The sequence below is a fragment of the Schistocerca nitens genome, chromosome 3, assembly GCF_023898315.1.
Source record: "Schistocerca nitens isolate TAMUIC-IGC-003100 chromosome 3, iqSchNite1.1, whole genome shotgun sequence".
Taxonomy (NCBI): Eukaryota; Metazoa; Arthropoda; class Insecta; order Orthoptera; family Acrididae; genus Schistocerca; species Schistocerca nitens.
Window position 1 is genome coordinate 81,350,678 of NC_064616.1, and position 22,078 is coordinate 81,372,755.

At 44.1% G+C, this 22,078-nt stretch overlaps 1 protein-coding gene across 1 annotated transcript in view; it reads left to right on the forward strand.

Moving 5' to 3' along the window:
* The window catches only part of LOC126248043 (uncharacterized), a 706,800-nt gene that overhangs the window by 673,252 nt on the left and 11,470 nt on the right, over positions 1–22,078 (forward strand). The window lies entirely within an intron of this gene.

Consider the following 22,078-nt stretch of genomic DNA (forward strand, 5'->3'; position numbering starts at 1 on the left):
AATACCATCCCGTGTGTACACTACCATTTACATCACACAACAAATGACAGTGTTTAGGGCAGTGTCACGACCTGGAAGTACGGACTACTGTGAATGTCTCTGCATTGTGTTTATCAATGAATCACAGTGCTGCACTACTCTGTACAACTGTCGTTAATGAGTACGGGAGCAACCTGGGAAGAGGTACAATTCTTCCAGTGATCTGGAGAGCACAGCAGTGTTATTCCTGGCACCGTATGGTGGGGAAACATCGGTTATGACATCAGATCACGGCCGGCAGTGATTGCCGGAACTCTGGTGGCACAACTTTATGTCACGGATATCCTGCATCTTTGTGTGTTATATCTCATGTGACAATACCGTGGTGGCATTTTTCAACAGGAGAATGATTATCTGACAGCACGGGTTGTTATGAACTGTCTGCATGATGTTGACATACTCCTGTGGCCAGCAAGATCCCAATTTTGTCCCCAGTAGAACACGTGTCGGATCAGATCGGACATCAACTCTGTCCCAGTGCCAGTATCTAGGAGATCGAAGACCGTTTACAATAGCTTTCCTCAGAAGAGGATACAATGTCTTCATGACACCCTTCCCTATCAAATTAGTGTGTGCTTCTGGGCCAACAGGTTGCTACATGGGCTCGTAATGCTAAGTTCTTCATAAATTTAAATTGATTGTGTAATTGCTGAAATAACTTCACATTGCCCCTCAGCCAGTGAAGCTTCATTTCATCTTCTCCTCCCTTCTGACTGCTTCACTTTTTTTTTGTAGGGCAGTGTATTTATCCGTGAATGCAGCACAATAGTGTATACAGTTAGGCATATGTTTGAGGAAAACTGAAGGGATAAGAGAGGGATATGATTATTAAGTGTACACATAATAATAGGGAAATATACAGGAGCTGGTTAAAAATATGGAAACACCATGAGAAATGCTTGCATGAACAGAAATGTAGATGTCAGCCATGTCTACAGATTGTCATGGTCAGGACAGTGTTCTGTGTAGTTGTGAGTTCACCATTTCAGCGTTAAGTGAATTTGAATGTGGCCAAATTATCAGTGCTCCTATGGTGGGTGCTTCTGTAACCATTGTAGCTGAAGTGTTGGATGTTTCAACAGGACCCATATTGATGATTTCTACTGCATACAGGGAAACAGGAAAAACATCATCTGCTAAGTCATAATGCAGACAAAAGTATATGTTGAGTGATCATGAAAGATGAGGGTGGTGATGAAAAATAAAGAGGATGATAGCTGCAGGAGTCATTGCAGAACTGAATGTTACACTTGCAAACCATCTGAGCATCACAACAATGTGAAGAGAGCTCCATAAGCAGGGAATTTCAGGGCAAGCTGAAATTTTAAAATCACTCTCTGGTTATGCAAATGCCTGTAACAGGAAGATGTGGTGCCAAATGCATAAAACCTGGACTATTGAGCAACAGAAGAAAGTCATTTTGACGGATGAAACTTGTTGCACACCATTTACAACTTCTGGCTGAGTTTATGTTCCATAAATGGAACATGGCCAAACGGATGCTCTGGAAGGTCACATTACTGTCACGGATTATATGACTATTTTGGCTGATCAGGTCGGTCCAATGGTATAATGTATGTTCCCCAATTGTGATGCTATGTTCCAAGATGACAGGTCCCCTATTCACACAGCATACATCATCCAGGACTGGTTGGTTGGTTGGTTGATTGAGGTTGAAGTGACCAAACAGAAAGGTCATCAGTCCCTTGTTTCAAAGGTGGTCCAGTCAGACAGATTTACATCTCAGAAGAGTCATAACAATAAAGTTAAAAAGCTAAAAAACATAAAAGTGCAGTTGTGTTGCCATTGGTGAAAACAAAAGAAGGGAAGTCAGCAAGTGGGCAGCCCCAAGGCTATGCTAGAGGCAGGAGATATCCCACCTGTGATGCAGTACAGGCAAGACCACCTGCTATTCAAAAACGTCCAACTCTTAGAATGTAAAAGTGCGTAATGCAAAAGGAGACTAACCAAATCTAAAAAGCGATAAAAACAGAGCAAAAGGGAGAGAAAAGAGGATTTTGGCCAGGGAGGGGAGTCAGGTACCTCCAAACACAGTTTACAGTAGGAGACACCCCACCCTCACCACCCTGCCCCTACTCCAGAGGGAGATTAAAAACCTTAGAACTGAAAATAAAAACCACATTCATGGAGGAAACTGAGAACCAGTTCAACCAGCCCGGAATCGTCTGCCAATATTAAAGGTAAAGTGTGGGGAAGACTGTACTTAGTACACAGAGCCAAAAGAATGGGGCAGTCCACCAAAATGTTGGCTACTGACTGGAAGGCTCCACAACCACAAAGTGGGGTGGCAGCCTGGTATGGCTAATACAGAGATGACACAGGGTGGTTGAGTCCTTTCGGGAGAAGTGGAAGGAAGAACACCATGGGACAAGTGTCACCTTAAACACACAAAGTTTATTAGACAGGGAGGTACCCTCCCAAGAGGCGGCCCATGATTGTGCGAAGTGGGATTTGATATGAAGCCATAAATCCGCCGCAGGAGGGGTTACAGAGAAGGGGGGGGGGGGGGGGGGGGGAAGTGACTGCTCCCCCAGCCAAACAATCAGCAAGATCATTACCTGGGATACCCACATGACCAGGGACCCAAAGGAAGCCATCGGAGCAAGCAGCATGGTGGAGATCAGCAAGATGATCATGGATGGCCAAGACCAAGGAATGGCAGGAAAAAACACCAGTCAGCAGCCTGAAGGCCACTCATTGAGTCTGTACATAACAAAATGCAGTTGAGTTGGGACTGTTTAATAAAGGTAAGGGCCTGGGAAATTGCCATCCATTCTCTAGTAAACACCCCACATGCAGTTGGCAGGAGATGATTTTCCATGCCAACAGAGGATATGAAGGCATATCTCACATGATCAGCAGATTTAGAGCCATCGGTGTAAAAAACAACAGCATCCTGAAACTCCCATAGAATTCAGCGGAAAAAACAACGGAATACCATCGGGGGAACAGAATCTTTTGGACCTCGGTGGAGATCCTTCCGAATCTGGGGCCAAGGAACTAACAAAGTGGGGGGGAGGGGGGGGGGTTAGGGAGGGAACATGGGAGACAGGTCAAAGAAGGAATCTGAAAATCACGGCGAAGAGACGCAAGGCGGAGCCCAACCGGTAAACCTGCCCGAGGGCAGGAATCAGGTGGGTGACGTCCTTGGTCTGGGAACAGGATGGAATAGGAAGGATGAGTGGGAGAGGAACAGACAGAGATTTCATAAGGAACCAGAAGCTGGGACTGCTGAACAGAAAGGGGGGGGGGGGGGTGATCCCAGCTTCAACCAGGAAACTATCAACAGGGCTAGAAGGGGAGGCACCAGTGGCCAGACGGATACCACAATGGTGGACCGGATCCAGGAGGCACAGTGTGGAAGGAGCAGCTGAACCATAAACTTGACAACCATAGTCCAAGCAAGACAGCACTAAAGCCCGATAAAGGCGGACAAGAGTGGAACTATCGGCACCCCAAGAGGTGTGGGCAAGAAAGCGAAGGACATCGAGTTTACAGAAACATCCTATTTTCAGAAGTCTGATATGAGGCAGCCAAGTGAGCTTGTTGTCGTAAAGAAGACCCAGGAAAAGAGACTGTCAGACTAGAGATGGACAAAGTCATTCATCCTTGGGAACTAGTTCACTAGTGATTGTTCTTTTTGGGAACCATTTATTTTTACTCGTTCACTGATCATTGTGCTTGGTACATGGTCTGTATGAAAAACTGAAAATTAGTAGCATAGGTAACTGAAGATGGAAAGCACCAAGAGGGGGGATTTGCCTCCCCCCCTGGAGTACAGAGGTTTTATTTATAACAGAATTCTCACACACTTGTAATTTTTGTGATTCTGCAAAACATCTCATTTAGCCATCTGTAGCGTTATGTGGCTGATTGCAGTGAAATAATATAAGGTGGTGCACAAAAATCTGGCCCCGAGTACAGACTGCTTGCCAATTACTAAGGATTTTTTGACCGCTACAAGCAGAATAGATAAACATGTAATAATTAGGCAGTGAAGAAATAACAAATAAGCTAATGCAAACAACTTTGAAACAATAGATGATGACTGGTAAGCGACAATGAGCAGTCTAGTACTCGGGGCCGATTTTTTGAGCACCACCCTGCGCCACTGAAATAATATTATAGGGGTTATCATATTCTCTTTACAAAATGTGACATCATACACTCAATTATGAAGTGTGGGCTTCATTTGGTTGTAAGCTGGTCTGCATTCCATAACAATGAACACACTCTTTTACCTTGGATCAAAAGAAGACGGAAAATGGCCACTCGTGTCTGCCGTGATGACACCCTTTGCATGTATAATAACAAAAAAATCTTGCCTTTTTACAAGTATTTCTTCTGATGTTTATTGAAATAGTGAAGTAAGCTCATACGCCACTTTGTTACCTGAAAAGATGTATATATTACATACCACGTAATTTTTATGTAGTTTATGTTATTATAAAATACATTTTAATTACCAGTCATGGAGGCTGAATAGAATACGAAAAGAACCAGAAGTTCAGAGTTCAAAGAAGGTTTGAAACAGATCTAGAATATGCATGCAAAGTGAATGAAACCAACAACTCAATACTGAACTATGAGCAGTTGGCAGTGGAACTGCGACAAGTGGCCACACGAAGAAGGATAAGTCTGACCGAACGAGACCAAGACCGAGAGACGGGAACAGGACCAAGGCTGGAACAAGACCAGCCAATGTGCCGTTCACGAACAAGACCGACCGTTTCCCATTCCCGGGAATTATAAATAGAAAGCCGCGACTGAAGTGAACTATGAAAGACTGTTCCTTGAATTTGTTCCTCGCTTGTTACATTCATCTTGGTGAACCATTCCTTCGGACCTGTTAGTTTGCAAATGACCCATCTCTATGTGGGACCACAGGTAATCGCTGTGCATCGAGGTAGAGCTCTGGGTCAGGGTGGACCATAGTACAGCGACAGAAGGGGAGCACCTGTGATTTTAAAGGAGAGAATTGAAACCCGTTTGAGAGGGTGTAAGCAGAGGCACCCTGGAGCTGCTGCTCTGCAGAGGCCATTGAAGAAGAACTAACCCAAATGCGGAAATCATCCACATACAGAGCAGGGGTGACCAAAGGACCAACAGAGGCCACAAGTCCATCTATAGCAATGAGGAAAAGAAGTACACTCAATACGGAACCCTGTGGGATGCCATTCTCCTGGGTCCATGGAGAACTAAAAACAGTACCAACCCAAACACTGAATGACTGATGGAACGGGAACTGAGAGATAAAAATAGGGACTGGGCCCCGAAGACCCCACTCATGAAGTGTAAGAAAGATATGATGGTGCCAAGCTGTGACATAGGCATTGCGAAGGTTGAAAAATACTGCAACCAAATGGCAGCACAGGGAAAGAGGCTGCTGAACTGAGGATTCCAAGTGAAGTAAGTGATCGATCGGAGACCATCCCTCTCGGAAGCCACACTGGTAAGGGAACAATATATCTTGAGATTCGAGGACCCAATTGAGCCGACGGGCTACCATCCATTCAAGTAACTTGCAAACAAAGTTTGTCAGACTAATTGGTTGATAGCTTTTGACAAACAACCGGTTCTTACAAGGCTTAATGATGGGAACCATGATGCTATCCCTCCATTGAGAAGGGAAGTCACCCTGGAGCCAAATACGGTTAAGCACCCAGAGAAGATGTTGTCATTGGGGAACGCTGAGATGTTGAAGCAGTTGGTCATGAATGGAGTCTGGGCCAGTGGCCATATCATGAGAAGAAGAAAGTGCAGAAAGAAGTTCCCATTCAGTAAAAGGTTCATTGTAAGATCACGGATGTCAATGGCAATGGCTGTACTCCACCACAGGACGTGCCGGCAGTGAAATGGTCCAGATGATCAGATGAGCGTGGGATAGCAAGGCTAACAGCACGAACAATCACATCAGACACATCACATAGGACGTCATCAATACAACCTGACAAAGGGGGAGAAAAAACAACCTGTGCAGTATATAGAGGCCAATCGACAAATTGGAAAGACCAACGAGGTAACCTGTCCATAGGGAAGCAGGAAGGGAGCAAGAGAATCAATGGGAAGTGGTCACTATCGAAAAGGTTGTCGTGTGGCGACCAGTGTAATGAAGGGAGAGGGAGGGAGAAGAAAGAGAAAGATCACTGGTAAAAAAGGTACCATGACCAGCACTGAAATGGGTAGGGGAGCCATCATTAAGAAGGTACAAGTCATGGTGTGCAAGAAACTGGTCTATGAGAAGACTCCGACTAGATGGAAATGCACTGCCCCACAACGGATGAGGAGCATTAAAATCCCCAAGAAGGAGGAAGGGAGGAGGAAGTTGCTGAAGAAGGGTAGTTAAGGCAGCAGGTGTAAGAGTCCTGTCAGGAGGGAGATAAAGATTGCAAACCGTGACCCCAGAGTCCAGGTGGACCCTAACAGCAACAGCTTCCAATGTAGTTTGAAGAGGAATCCATATGCTAGCAATGTCTGTATTGATCAACGTACAAACGCCACAAGAGGCCCGCAGGGGGCTGACCTGATTTTGACAGAAAGCACGGAACCTACAGAGGGCTGGCGAGTGATCATCAGTAAAATGAGATTCCTGTAGAACCACACAAGCTGCAGAGTAAAATGAAATAAGGGATTTCAACTCCAGAAGGTGACAGTAATATCCATTACAATTCCATTGGATAACCACACAATGATATTTCAAATGGGGGGGGGGGGGGGGCGTGGGTGGCCACAGATTAAAGCCAGTCATGCCGCCGGATCACCATCCGTCACCGACAAGGAGGGGGCGACATGACATCCATGAACAGCAGGTCAGAGTCAGGTTGCAAAGGTGGGGATGGGACCTCTAGCAACACCAGACGCTCCTTGTCCCGGGACTTATGTTTCTTCCTCTTTTCTGTTTGAGATCGAGGAGGGCTGTGCTGCAAAAGGGAGCCAGCTGCAGCAAGATCTGGAAAAGAAAGAGAACGGGTGACCTGGGAACGACAGACCATGGTTCTCGTAGTCATCCTGTGGCAGCAAACCATTGGCCTGGAAGGTGCCGGGAAGGGGGTGCCAGGAGGGGCGCCCTTGACTGGCAGACGCCGAAGAAGTGGGACACTTCTCTGGCTGGGGAGGTGGAGTGGCGCCCGGAGGGGAGGGTGTGGGAACTGCAGGGGAGGGGGGGGAAGGAGAGGGGTTTGGGACTGGGGTAAGGAAGGGGAGGAAGGGATGAAGATGTAAATAAAGCATAGCTAGACATCATTGATAAGGGATGAAGAAGTGCATACTTCTTAGAAGCCTCAGTGTAGGTTAGATGATCAAGGGACTTATACTCCTGTATCTTCTTTTCCTTCTTATAATCCAGGAAATTCGGTGAACATGGGGAATGATTGCCATGGCAATTAACACACACAGGAGGGGGAACACAGGGACTCCTCTCATGGAGTGGACACCCACAGTCACCACAGAGAGGGGTCTGCAACAGTGGGAAGACGTGTGTCCAAAATGCAAGCACTTAAAACATCTCATAGGTGGTGGGATGAACGGCTTCACATCACATTGATAAACCATAATCTTGACCTTCTCAGGGATGGTATCCCACTCAAAGGCCAGGATAAAGGCACCAGTATCAATACGATTGTACTTCGGGCCTTTCTGAACACACCGAACAAAGTGAACACCCCACCATCCTAGATCGTCCCTCAGTTCCTCATCAGTTTGAAGCATCCATATGGCTGTGTGCGCTGCCATATTGGCGGGTGACCTTGAACGAGTTTCGCTCGGCCGCCACCAGGTCTTGGCGGAGCGCGCTATAGTTTTAACTAAGCATGCTCCGCTGGAAAAACATGTTTCTGGCCGCCATTGCGGTTTTTCAACGCCCGACTTCCTGCCACGACCAGCTTATCTCTGACATACATCCACCATGCAGGCAGCAGCATGCTCATTACATTCGAGGCAGCCGCATGAAGCACACAGCCATGCTGTACAGGAGGAGGAGATATACAAGAAGAAAGTGAAAAATTACACCTTAAACCATATTCAAAGACAGGTGGGGGGTAATGGACACAAGAATTGTGCCAAGATGGCCACAGGCACGAAGGGCCACAGACTGGGCAGCTGAAGCAGTTTTTATCAACAATGAACCCAACCGCATCTTTCTCAGAGAATCCACTTCACCAAACTTGTCTTTAATGTGTTCCACAAAAAATAAAGGTTTGCTATTGGTGAAAGTATCCCCATCAGCCCTGGTGCAAACCAGATAGTGGGGCAAAGGTTTCACCCCTAGCCGACAAGCCTGGCCCTCCCCAGGGGGTAGCCATCGAAACGAAGGCCGAAGGGTCAGAAGAAGCAGCACTAAAAGAATCAATTCCATTCAAAGAGATGGCCGTAGAAAAACAGCCAGAGTTCTGGACCCGTATGTGTTTCATTTGCATAGTGTCTGCCCTGATACCATCCACTCCAATCAGCAGCTCTCCCCATGGGTGCCACACAGCCACAGCAAGGGCCATCTGGCGTGGCAGCCATTGCCGGGAGTTCCAGTGCTCCAGGATGACAAGCAAATACTCCTAGTCTTACATGAGTAGGCCATAGCTCAGGGATCACACTTCTGATACCTGTGTTTCCAGGGGGCTCAACCAAAAGGGTACATAGTGACCCCACAATACAGTCTGGCTACCGTGCTGGCTATGTACCCTAGCATCAGACAAAGATGTGAAGGAAAAGATGGAAGGAACTACGAGGGCACATGACGAAGACACTAGGTAAGATGCTCTTCCCAAAATGGCTCACACTATGGAATAGAAATTTAGTAATGGAGGTCAAACCCCAGATGAGGGACGAGAGGATGTCAAAAGGATGAGGTAATTACTCAACAAAACCAAATCGTAAAGCCAAGATAACCAGGAGGATAGTGGGGCCAACATAAACAAGAACACCAAGAGAGGGAGAGGAAAGGGTGGAGGGGAAAGAGCAAGGACAGGAAAGGAGGGGAAGAGAAAGGAAATGCAGCCTGGAAAGAAGGAAGGCTGCAATAGCTCGGGGCCCTGTGCTCGCCATGCACGTACTCATGAAAGGACCACGAGCCCCCTGGGGGGCATCCAGGACTGGTTTCAGGAGAATGAGGATGAATCATCACAGCTCTCCTAGCTATCACACCAACAGATTGTAATATTATTAAGCCCTTGTGATCTGCTTTGGAGAGGTTGGTTGGTTGATTTGGGGGAGGGGACCAAACAGTAAGGTCATCAGTCCTATCGGATTAGGGAAGAAAATCAGCCCTGCCCTTTCAAAGGAACCATCCTGGCATTTGCCTGAAGCAATTTGGGGAAATCGTGGAAAACCTAAATCAGGATGGCCAGACACAGGTTTGAACCATCATCCTCCCAAATGCAAGTCCAGTGTGCTAACCACTGAACCACCTTGCTTGGTTTACTACTTTAGAGAGAAGGGTGTGTAATCACTATCCACCTCCATCTTTGTTACCTGATCTTGCCACTATTTTGTAGAAAGAATGGAATAAGAGTTGCATAAAAACCATACAGGACCTGTATTTATCTATTCTAAGACCAATGGAAGCCACTTGCAATGGTAACAGTTTCTCTACACCATATTAGGCATTATAATATGTTGCACTGTTGTGCTTTTAAATCTTTGTCCAGTCCCTATAAATTGTCTTAAGGTATCAGGTGCAAGGAAGGCAGGAGCGGAGAGATTCTAAAGGTCACGAGTTGGATAATGATACCTTATCTAAGATCCCAATTTGACTTACATGTAAGTATCTGTGTGCTCCCACATGGATGGAAAGAAACTGTATACAGAAGAAAGGGAAGGAAATGGGCAAGGACTGCACAAACTGTTGGCTGATTAGCATTACCTTCATCATATGTCAAATATTTAAACAGGTCATGCAATAGGCAGATGAGAGAGTGTTCACAAAAAGAAGAAGAAAGACTGGGTAGTGGTGTTGAGGCCAGCATAGATTTAGAGTAGGGTTTTCATGTATGCCATAGATAGCTGGTGTCACACAGGATATAAAAGAATCAGGAGAGAAGAATTTGACTGGATAGCCATAGATTTCTCCAAAGCTTTTGACAGGGTAAATCACATGATACTGTTAACAAAATTTAACTACCTGACTCATAGAAGAGTAGTAAGTTGGGTAACAGCACATAAACACCATATAAAACAGTTAGTGAGGGTGTGTGGCTTTATGTCCCCAGGTATTGGCAATAGAGGTAACTGTACCATAAGGCAGTTCATTAGGCCCATCTCTGTTTCTGATTTATATCAAAGATGCTGGGAATGGAGTAGTGTCAGAAATAAGACTGTTTGCTGAGGGCATAAGGAATAGAGGGTATAGAGGAATAGAGGGTATAAGGAATGGAGAGAATTAGAAAAATGAAACATCCTACGCAAGGGCTTAGACATCACCATGAAACTGCATTGAGAGAAATCCAATGCTAGCAGGTGTAGAGAAGAGTCAAGTACCAGCTTTCACAAGTAGCAAGAGTAGTATAAAAAAGAGTAAGAATTGGAACCAGATAACATCACAGCTAAACAATAATGTCAATATATTAGTGGGACCCATCTGGTGGCAAACTATACTATGTACTGCACATAGATGATGGGTTAAAAAAGGCAATGGAGCCTGTACACATGTTAATGAGGGTACTGAAATGTGCAAGAATGGAAACAAAGAATAAAGCCTACTTGTTTCTTGTAAGATCCAGATAGATTACCCTACAAGGAAATGGGTTTTTTCATAGATATAGCTATCATAAGCAGGTGAGGATGCATCAGAAGATACAGATTGCAGATTGATCACATATGAAATGTATTAGAGAAGAAAAGATTAATATTGCAAAACAAGTGTCATTTTCTGTAATTACAAGGGGTAAATACCTGCAGAAGTAAGTATTTGAACTACTTACCATGATATACCCTCATTCCTTCCTACGGAACTACCACTAAATTTAAATACTTGGTTCACTAGTTGCAAAATACCCAAGAAAATAAAAATTATCATAATAGCAAATTTAGTGATAACATGTAAAATACGTTTTAGACCTCATAGCAACAAATAGACCGGAACTTTTCGACTCCGTGAATGTAGAAGAGGGTATCAGTGATCATAAGTCAGTGGTTGCATCAATGACTACAAGTGTAATAAGAAATGCCAAGAAAGGAAGGAAAATATATTTGCTTAACAAGAGTGATAGGGCACAAATCGCAGAATATCTGAGTGACCACCATCAAACGTTCATTTCTGAGGAAGAGGATGTGGAACAAAAATGGAAAAAATTCAGAAACATCGTCCGGTACGCCTTTGATAAGTTCGTACCGACTAAGGTCCAAAGCGAGGGGAAAGATCCACCGTGGTATAACAATCATGTACGAAAGGTACTACGGAAACAAAGAAAGCTTCATCATAGGTTTAAGAGTAGTCGAATCATAGCTGATAAGGAAAAGCTGAACGAAGCGAAAAAGAGCGTAAAGAGAGCAATGAGAGAAGCATTCAACGAATTCGAACATAAAACATTGGCAAACAATCTAAACAAGAACCCTAAAAAGTTTTGGTCATATGTAAAATCGGTAAGCGGATCTAAATCCCCTATTCAGTCACTTGTTGACCACGATGGCACCGAAACAGAGGACAACCGAAGAAAGGCAGAAATACTGAATTCAGTGTTCCGAAACTGTTTCACTGCGGAAAATCGTAACACGGTCCCTGACTTCAGCCGTCGCACGGACGCCAAAATGGAAAATATTGAAATAAACGATATCGGAACTGAAAAACAACTGCTATCACTTAGTAGCGGAAAAGCATCCGGACCAGACGAGATACCCGTAAGATTCTACAGTGATTATGCTAAAGAACTTGCCCCCTTTCTATCAGCAATTTATCGTAGATCTCTGGAAGAACGTAAAGTACCTAGCGACTGGAAGAAAGCGCAGGTCGTTCCCATTTTCAAGAAGGGTCATAAATCAGATGCGAATAATTATAGGCCTATTTCGCTTACATCAATCTGTTGTAGAATAATGGAACATGTTTTATGTTTTCATATTATGACGTTCTTAGATAATACAAATCTCCTTCATCATAACCAACATGGATTCTGCAAACAGAGATCATGTGAAACTCAGCTCGCCCTATTTGTCCAAGAAATTCACAGTGCCGTAGACACTGGCGAGCAGATTGATGCCGTATTCCTGGACTTCAGGAAGGCATTTGATACGGTTCCGCACTTACGTTTAGTGAAAAAAATACGAGCTTACGGAATATCGGACCAGGTTTGTGATTGGATTCAGGATTTCCTAGAAGAAAGAACACAACATGTCATTCTTAACGGTTCAAAATCTGCAGATGTAGAGGTAATTTCGGGAGTACCGCAAGGAAGCGTGATAGGACCTTTATTGTTTACAATATACATAAATGACTTAGTTGACAACATCGGTAGCTCCGTGAGGCTATTTGCAGATGACACGGTTGTCTACAAGAAAGTAGCAACATCAGAAGACTCGTATGTACTCCAGGAAGACCTGCAGAGGATTAATGAATGGTGCGACAGCTGGCAGCTTTCCCTAAACGTAGATAAATGTAATATAATGCGCATACATAGGGGCAGAAATCCATTCCAGTACGATTATGCCATAGGTGGTAAATCATTGGAAGCGGTAACGACCGTAAAATACTTAGGAGTTACTATCCAGAGCGATCTGAAGTGGAATGATCACATAAAACAAATAGTGGGAAAAGCAGGCGCCAGGTTGAGATTCATAGGAAGAATTCTAAGAAAATGTGACTCATCGACAAAAGAAGTAGCTTACAAAACGCTTGTTCGTCCGATTCTTGAGTATTGCTCATCAGTATGGGACCCTTACCAGGTTGGATTAGTAGAAGAGATAGACATGATCCAGCGAAAAGCAGCGCGATTCGTCATGGGGACATTTAGTCAGCGCGAGAGCGTTACGGAGATGCTGAACAAGCTCCAGTGGCGGACACTTCAAGAAAGGCGTTACGCAATACGGAGAGGTTTATTATCGAAATTACGAGAGAGCACATTCCGGGAAGAGATGGGCAACATATTACTACCGCCCACATATATCTCGCGTAATGATCACAACGAAAAGATCCGAGAAATTAGAGCAAATACGGAGACTTACAAGCAGTCGTTCTTCCCACGCACAATTCGTGAATGGAACAGGGAAGGGGGGATCAGATAGTGGTACAATAAGTACCCTCCGCCACACACCGTAAGGTGGCTCGCGGAGTATAGATGTAGATGTAGATGTAGATGTACTGCATAATAAAGCTAAAGTTCATGAAGTAACACAATACATGGCTTCATTGTGGCTCAGTAGTAAAGATAAGTCTGAAGGGTTATGGTTCAATTTCCACTCAATTCAAAGACATTTTCTATCTGTTAAGATGGAAATTGTGAAGCTGCACCATGCTATGGAGTCCACGTCCAATTTTCCAATTGCAGTTCTCCCCCCTCCCCCTCCCCCTCCCCCTCCCCCTCCCCCTCCTGCCTAATTGGCTTGAAAAACCAGTTCAGATGTTGTAGAAAGGGCATGCAACCTTCAATAGGCCATCCAAGTAAAGTATTGTGGTGTTAAAATCTGCCTTCAGGTTGAAGACAGCTTTACTAATGTATGGCTCCAATTCTGAGTTAATTGCCCAAAAATATTACCCCATATAACATCAAGGAATGAAATGATCTGAACTAAACAATTTTCGGTGTATCAAAAGTGCTACTGTAGATAATATTTTACATCTATATCTATACTCCACAAACCAACATGCTGATTCATGGACATAAGCTTTTCAGTCTCTAGGAAATTTATTTTGTACAACTCAGAATATGTTCTAGAATTCTGCAGCAAACCAATTTTAAGGATACTGATCTGTAATTTTGCAGGCCTGTTCTGTTACCCTTCTTATGTGCAGGAGTCACTCGTGCTTTTTTCCAGTCACTCTGGACTTCGCACTTGCTGAGAGGTCTGCTATAAATGCAAGCTAAGTAAGGGGTCAATGCCGTAGAGTACTCTTTGTAAAACCAAACTGGGATTCCATCTGGACCTGGCAACTTATTTGTTTTCAACTCTCAGTTGAATGCTCAGATGCTGGTATGTTTGTATGATTCTTCAGTGTGAGTGATTTAAATGTGGAACTTGAAACTTTGGCTTTTGTTTAGCTATTTTCAAGTGTCACACCAGAATGGTCAATAAGTGGTTGGATGGAAGCCTTAGACCAGCTTAGCAATTTCACATAGGACCAGAATTTTCTCACGTTCTTGACAAGATGTTTTGCTCAAGTATGCCAATGGTAGCTGCTGTATGCTTCACATATAGATCTTCACACAGATGCCTGAGCCCCTACTAATCTTTGCCTGTCATCATTTGCATGCTTCCTTTTGAACTGAGAGTGCAACAGCCTTTGCTTCCTCGGAATTTTCTGAATGTCTTTGCTAAAACATGGTGGTTCTTTTCCATCCTTAATCCAGTTACTAGCCCCATACTAGTCCAGAGCACAATTTACAATCTGTTTAGACTCTGCCCATAATTCCTCTATGTACATTACACTGGAATTAAATGATTGCAATTCACTGTCTAAGTGAGATATTAACAACTGCTTATCTTCTCTTTGTAGAAGAAACACTCTCCTACCCTTCTTGACTAATTTACTAACTTTTATAACTATAGTTACTATGATGACATCATGACCAGTAATCCCCATCTCTATACTGGCACCATAATAAGGTCCGGTCTGTTTATAGCCACAAGGTCTAAGATATTTTCCTTGTGTGTAGGCTGCTGAACTAACTCCTCAACACAGTTTTTGGAAAACATGTTGAAAACAGACTGTCTGTCTGTCTGTACCCCCTGCAATGAATGCATAGATGTCCCAGTATACACTCGGTAGGTTAAAGTCACATCCAACTAGTATTGCGTGATCTGGATTTCTATTCACTACTGGCTGTGGACTTAATTTGAATGACTCTAGAACTGTTACAGCAGAATCAGGTGGCCAATAAAAACATCCAACAATTAACTTTGTTTCACCTACACCTGTTATATGCAACCAGATACCTTCACTGTCACATTCAATTTCAACCTCAATAGAGGCAATACTTTTGTCAACTGTAATGAACACTCCCTTGCCTTTGGTATCTAATCTGTCCTTCCAATAAATGTTCCATGACTGTCTCAATATCTCAGAGGTTTCTACTTCGGGTTTTAGCCAGCTCCCTGTCCCAAGGATAGTTTGAATATGAGAACTTTCCTGGAGCACAGTAAATTCTGGAACTTTGTTATGAACACTTTGAAAATTTACAGATAAAATATTGACAGTCAAAATGTCTTTGACAGTCAAAATGTCTGAACTTGGTCTGATGTCCCTATCTGTGAACTGACTGGTGAGCATTCATCGGAGTATCTCAAACTACCGTCTAGCCTAAAAAACCTCCTTGTGCACTCCACAAGTACTCTGCTACCTGAACAGCTGCTTCCTTTGTGTAGTGCACCCCTGACCTATCAAGTGAAGTCCTACAATTCTCCATCCAATAACACAGGTCTAAAAATCTGCATCCAAGATCATCACAAAGTCGACAGAATCTTTGGTTGAGAACTTTCACTTGACTCCAAACCAAAGGAGCTCAATCAACTCTGGGTATAATGGAGCAAATTGCAAGCTCTGCTTGCATCCTGCCAACAGCCTTCACCATCTATGCCAGTCACCTGTATGAAATGAGGATGGCCTTAGAACCCACTCGACAAGTATCGTTGGTGCCATTATGAGCCACAACTTGTAGATAACTGCACCATGCATGCTCAACAGCCACAGGGAAGGCTACCTCCATATCTTGGATGAGGTCCCCTGGCAGACAGACCAAGTCTAATTAGTTTCCTTTCCAGCACTGAACGCTATCTTCCTAAGGGGTTCCATTATGTGCCTAATGTTGGAGCTCCTGATAACTAGCAACAGGCATTGATCATCTAAGAGCCCTCTGGCTAATGTAACAAGTTTCTAACAATGTCACCTCCAGGAACTTGTCAAGTTTCTCACATCTGTGGGGCCTAATGAATGTGGCATCAACATATCAAAAGAAACAACTATGCTTTAATGGAGTTGTATGTAACGAAATATCCTCAAACCTTTCCATAAGTGGGTTTGTAAATGCTTGAGCTAACAGGCCTGCCATTACGACACCACCCATCTGGTCATAATACTGACCATTATCCAAAAAATAAGATGATATAAGAGTGTGTCTCAATAACACAATCATGCCACTTCCAAAGGATTGGGATACTAGGTCTAAAGAGCCTTTGATAGACACATTTATAAACAGTGCCACCACATCAGAAATAACTGTAATGTCACTCTTGTTAAGTTAAAGATGATAAATTCAGCTGATAAGATTGGTTGACATCTTGATATGATGTGCACAGTGACCAAGGAGACTAGCCAAGTACTTCATCAGTTTGTACATTGGTGAACCACTAGTGGATATGAGGTGAAAGAGCATCCCATCCCTATGGGTCTCAGGTAGAGCACGAATAATAGGTGATCTTGGTGTCTGAGGGAGAAGATGCTTTACCTCACTTTCTTCCAGCTATGAGCCAGTAAGAAGCTCAGATGGGATTTGTATTATTCTCATCATTGTACCATGTGAGATCTTCCAGTAAGCATCTTCGTCCAGTATCATGCATCACAGTCCATGTGTTCCATAATTATATGTGTCAACATATAATTATATGTGTCAACAAGAGGAACCACAATGCTCTCATCACTGCATAGTATGTGCATTCAACATTTTTACATATGGTGCAACTTTAAATATATGGGAAAACTGTGTGTGAAGAAGACTAATTTATTGAATTCACTATCCTTCCTGCTATGATGCTATTGTGACACAAAGATGATTCCACAATGACTCCACCATCTCCAGAAGGACTTTTCAACATGCCAGCTTCATCCTACTACAAGAAAGTATATAACACAACAGGAAGCAGATGGATGTAAAGGGATGTGCTCTTATGGCCTTGTGTCTCCAATTATCAAGGGATGTCACAGCCTTGGACTGGTACTAGGCCAACAAGGCTATGGTTTCCCAAAAAATGTCAATAAGGAAACAAACAATGGAGAAGCAGAAATGGAAATTAGCTGGTTTTCACAATGACATGGTGCAGACCATAGATCCTCTGAACACACTGTCACCAATTTGGCAGTGAGAGACATAGATGCAGGTGTCATGTCCTCATTTTAAAAAAGGACTTATCTTTGTACCTTTGCCACGGGCTGAGGGACTTCCCTGTCTGTGGAATAATAAGTGGCAATGAACAAGCAGCCTGTAAGTTTGTCAATGAAATGGCTGATGATTTACATCATGGAATCAGCTAAATCCCCATGAAAGCAAAGCCACCAGCACCAAATGTGACCTAGGCTGAGTGCAATGCCCTGCACACCTTATGCAATTATAAAAGCATTGTGGTTCTTCCTGCTGACAAGGGTAATGCAGCTGTAATTGTGGAACACACAGACTATGATATGAATATCTACACACTAGTGGATAAAGACACTTACCAAAAGTCCTGAAGTGACACCAACACTGAAAATAATAAAAATTACATTTGAGCTTCTTATGTATTCATCACTGGAAGAAAATTTGGTCAAGCATCTTCTCCCTCACTCGCCAAGACAACCTACAACACCACCTCATAAAAAAAGTGAAGCACCTCAGAAGGGGAGGAGGACACTAAATGAAACTTGACAGGTTGAATGGGTATGTGATGTTACTGTGAAATGCAAACTTTTGTATTTGGACATGCCACCCTTATATTCCAGGCTATTATGCTGTGATTGCATGAATTTCTTATTGAAACTGAACATTCATCTGGTCACAGCATAATAGCGTGGAATATTTTAATAAGCATATACACTCCTGGAAATTGAAATAAGAACACCGTGAATTCATTGCCCCAGGAAGGGGAAACTTTATTGACATCACATGATCACACTGACAGAACCACAGGCACATAGACACAGGCAACAGAGCATGCACAATGTCGGCACTAGTACAGTGTATATCCACCTTTCGCAGCAATGCAGGCTGCTATTCTCCCATGGAGACGATCGTAGAGATGCTGGATGTAGTCCTGTGGAACGGCTTGCCATGCCATTTCCACCTGGCACCTCAGTTGGACCAGTGTTCGTGCTGGACGTGCAGACCGCGAGAGACGACGCTTCATCCAGTCCCAAACATGCTCAATGGGGGACAGATCCGGAGATCTTGCTGGCCAGGGTAGTTGACTTACACCTTCTAGAGCACGTTGGGTGGCACGGGATACATGCGGACGTGCATTGTCCTGTTGGAACAGCAAGTTCCCTTGCCGGTCTAGGAATGGTAGAACGATGGGTTCGATGACGGTTTGGATGTACCGTGCACTATTCAGTGTCCCCTCGACGATCACCAGTGGTGTACGGCCAGTGTAGGAGATCGCTCCCCACACCATGATGCCGGGTGTTGGCCCTGTGTGCCTCGGTCATATGCAGTCCTGATTGTGGCGCTCACCCGCACGGCGCCAAACACGCATACGACCATCATTGGCACCAAGGCAGAAGCGACTCTCATCGCTGAAGACGACACGTCTCCATTCGTCCCTCCATTCATGCCCGTCGCGACACCACTGGAGGCGGGCTGCACGATGTTGGGGCGTGAGCGGAAGACGGCCTAACGGTGTGCGGGACCGTAGCCCAGCTTCATGGAGACGGTTGCGAATGGTCCTCGCTGATACCCCAGGAGCAACAGTGTCCCTAATTTGCTGGGAAGTGGCGGTGCGGTCCCCTACGGCACTGTGGAGGATCCTACGGTCTTGGCGTGCATCCGTGCGTCGCTGCGGTCCGGTCCCAGGTCGATGGGCACGTGCACCTTCCGCCGACCACTGGCGACAACATCGATGTACTGTGGAGACCTCACGCCCCACGTGTTGAGCAATTCGGCGGTACGTCCACCCGGCCTCCCACATGCCCACTATACGCCCTCGCTCAAAGTCTGTCAACTGCACATACGGTTCACGTCCACACTGTCGCGGCATGCTACCAGTGTTAAAGACTGCGATGGAGCTCCGTATGCCACGGCAAACTGGCTGACACTGACGGCGGTGGTGCACAAATGCTGCGCAGCTAGCGCCATTAGACGGCCAACACCGCGGTTCCTGGTGTGTCCGCTGTGCCGTGCGTGTGATCATTGCTTGTACAGCCCTCTCGCAGTGTCCGGAGCAAGTATGGTGGGTCTGACACACCGGTGTCAATGTGTTCTTTTTTCCATTTCCAGGAGTGTATGATGTTATTCCAGTAATTACAAAATTTAGTCAAATTTATGAAGAACTTGGCAGTATGAGCCCACTTATCAATATAACATTGCACCCCCTCTGGCTTGGATGCATGCACTGTTCTAGATGAGAATTGTGTCATTAAGCCATTGTACCATGTCTCAAGATCAGCTGGTCAACATTTGTCACTAGTCCTTGATATCCTAGACAGAGTTAACATCCGAAGTGGTCCCAGACATGTTCTATCGGTGTTAGATCTGGGGATCTTGCTGGCCACAGGAGCATCTCAGCATCATGTAGACAGTTCATAGAAACATGGGCCATGTGTGGATCAGCATTATTCTGTTGAAAAATAGCACCACATTATTGTCCCAGGAGAGGTAACTCGTAAGGATGCAACATGTCCATGACATACTCTTGTGCCATCAGAGTACTCCTAATCAACACTAGCCATGACCTGAAATTGTACCTTATGGCTCACCACACCATGATGCTAGGAATAACACTTCTGTGCCTCTCCAAGATATTGGAATAATGGGACCTTTACCCACGTCCAGGAAAGTGCAGAACCATGAATCATCAGTGAACACAATGTGCTGCCATTCATTGGAAGTCCAAGCTTTCCAGTCATGGGATCACTCCTAGTGCACCCATATGTGTCGTGGTGTCAATGGCAGCCTACCCATGGGATGGTAATTCCCCCGTCTTGCTGCTGCTAGTCTCCAGGCCACAGTGTTGGATGACACAGAATGTTGCAAGGAGTTCTTTGCTTGTTCCTGGATGGCAGTCAAAGATATAAAGTGCTTATAATGTGCTTGGTGCACAATACAGTGATACTCTCTTGTGGTAGTCAGGCCTACCCTCATGTTCCCATAAATTCCAACACTGAGATGCTGTCACATCCAAATGTCTCATAAATCTTTATATTGCGCAGTTCTACCAACCAGCATATGGAGAGCCTCAGTCAGATCCCTTTCAAACAAGATCAGGCACTGATAATGCTGTCTTGGTCAAATACGCAGTCCCTCCATGTCCTTCACAATGATCAGTCAACATCTGGTGCTGTTCATATCCTACCAGGTCTGGTAACAACACTAAACATGAACAACACAAATGCACTCTGATGGTCATTCTACATGTCAAAGAGAATTGTAATTCTAATGATTTACATACTAGCTGATGGTGTGTGCATGTGCAAAGTTACATTGACATATGACTATGACTATATAGCACTTAATTTTTTTTCTCTTTTTTTTTTCACACAGTGTACTGAGTGAGGTGATGCAGTGGTTAGTGCACTTGACACATTCAGGAGGATGATGCATTCTGGTTGGCCAAACTTAGGTTTCCTGTGATTTCCCTAAATCACTCCAGGCAAATACCAGGATGATTCCTTTGAAAGGGCACGGCCAATTTCCTCCCCCATCCTTTATTAAATCTGAGCTTGTGCTCCATCTGTAATTACCTTGATGTTGACGGGATTTTAAACCCAATCTCCTCCCCCCCCCCCCCCCCCCCCACATAGTGTATTTATGCACTACCTAAGATCCACAAGGGTGGGATGCCCTTTCATCATTGTATAAACCATTGGTTCAATGACATACAAACCTGGTGAAGTATTTGGCAAATCTCGTAGCTCCACATGTGGGTCACTGTGCACATCATATCAAGATGTCAGCCAGTTTTATCAGCTGAATTTATCATTTTTTACTTAACAAGGGTGACATTATGGTCAGTTTTCATGTGGTGGCACTGTTTGTATATGTGCCTATCAAAGACTCTTTGGAGCTAGTATCCCAATTCTTTGGAAGTGGCATGGTTGTGCTTGAGACACACTCTTATATCATCTTATTTTTTCAATAATGGCCAGTATTATGACCAGATGGCTGGTGTTGTGATGGGAGGCCTGTTAGTTTAATCAGCTACAAAACTGTTTATGGATAGGTTTGAGGATATTTCCTTAGATATGACTCCATTAAAGATAGTTGTTTCTGTCAATGCATTGTTCTTCATTTGGGTCCACAGCCTCATAAAACTGAAAGAGTTCCTGGAACATCTTATCTCAACAGCATTAACAGTAACATCCAATTCACTATGGAAGTAGAAAAAGTATGATCCTTGTCCTTCCTAGATGTCCTTGTCCACCACAAATGTTATGAATGCCTTTGCTGTAGCACCTAGAAAAGATCAATGTACATCGATCTGTCCTTGTGTTCTGTCAGCCATCGTCACCTGATAGATATGTACACTGTGATACATTCCTTGCTGCATTTTGCAAGAATGATACTGTACACCAGCAACCTTAAATCATGTCCTCCAGAAATAGTATACAAGAGCATATCAGCAGCTCATTAGAAATCATTCCTCTTGAAAATGGCCAATGATCACTTGACCAGGTTCACAGTATTTTAACATGGTTGAAAGCCCAACAGCATTTTATTCAGTGTTAATGGATGTGAGATTCTGCATTCTTACAAATTTGTGGAGAGATACTTGTATTACTGTAAAGTTATAGTGTCATGTCCATCTCAAAATGTCAAGTTCATAATGGAGAAATACTTGGTTTCTTACTGTTCCATACAATTTTATAAATGGATGCCTTTTTTAGAATATTGTCTTGCATCTTATGTTGTTATCTTTTAACAAATAATCTGCTCACAGTTGTATGATTCCTTATCTCAACAATGTCCTTATAAATATCAAG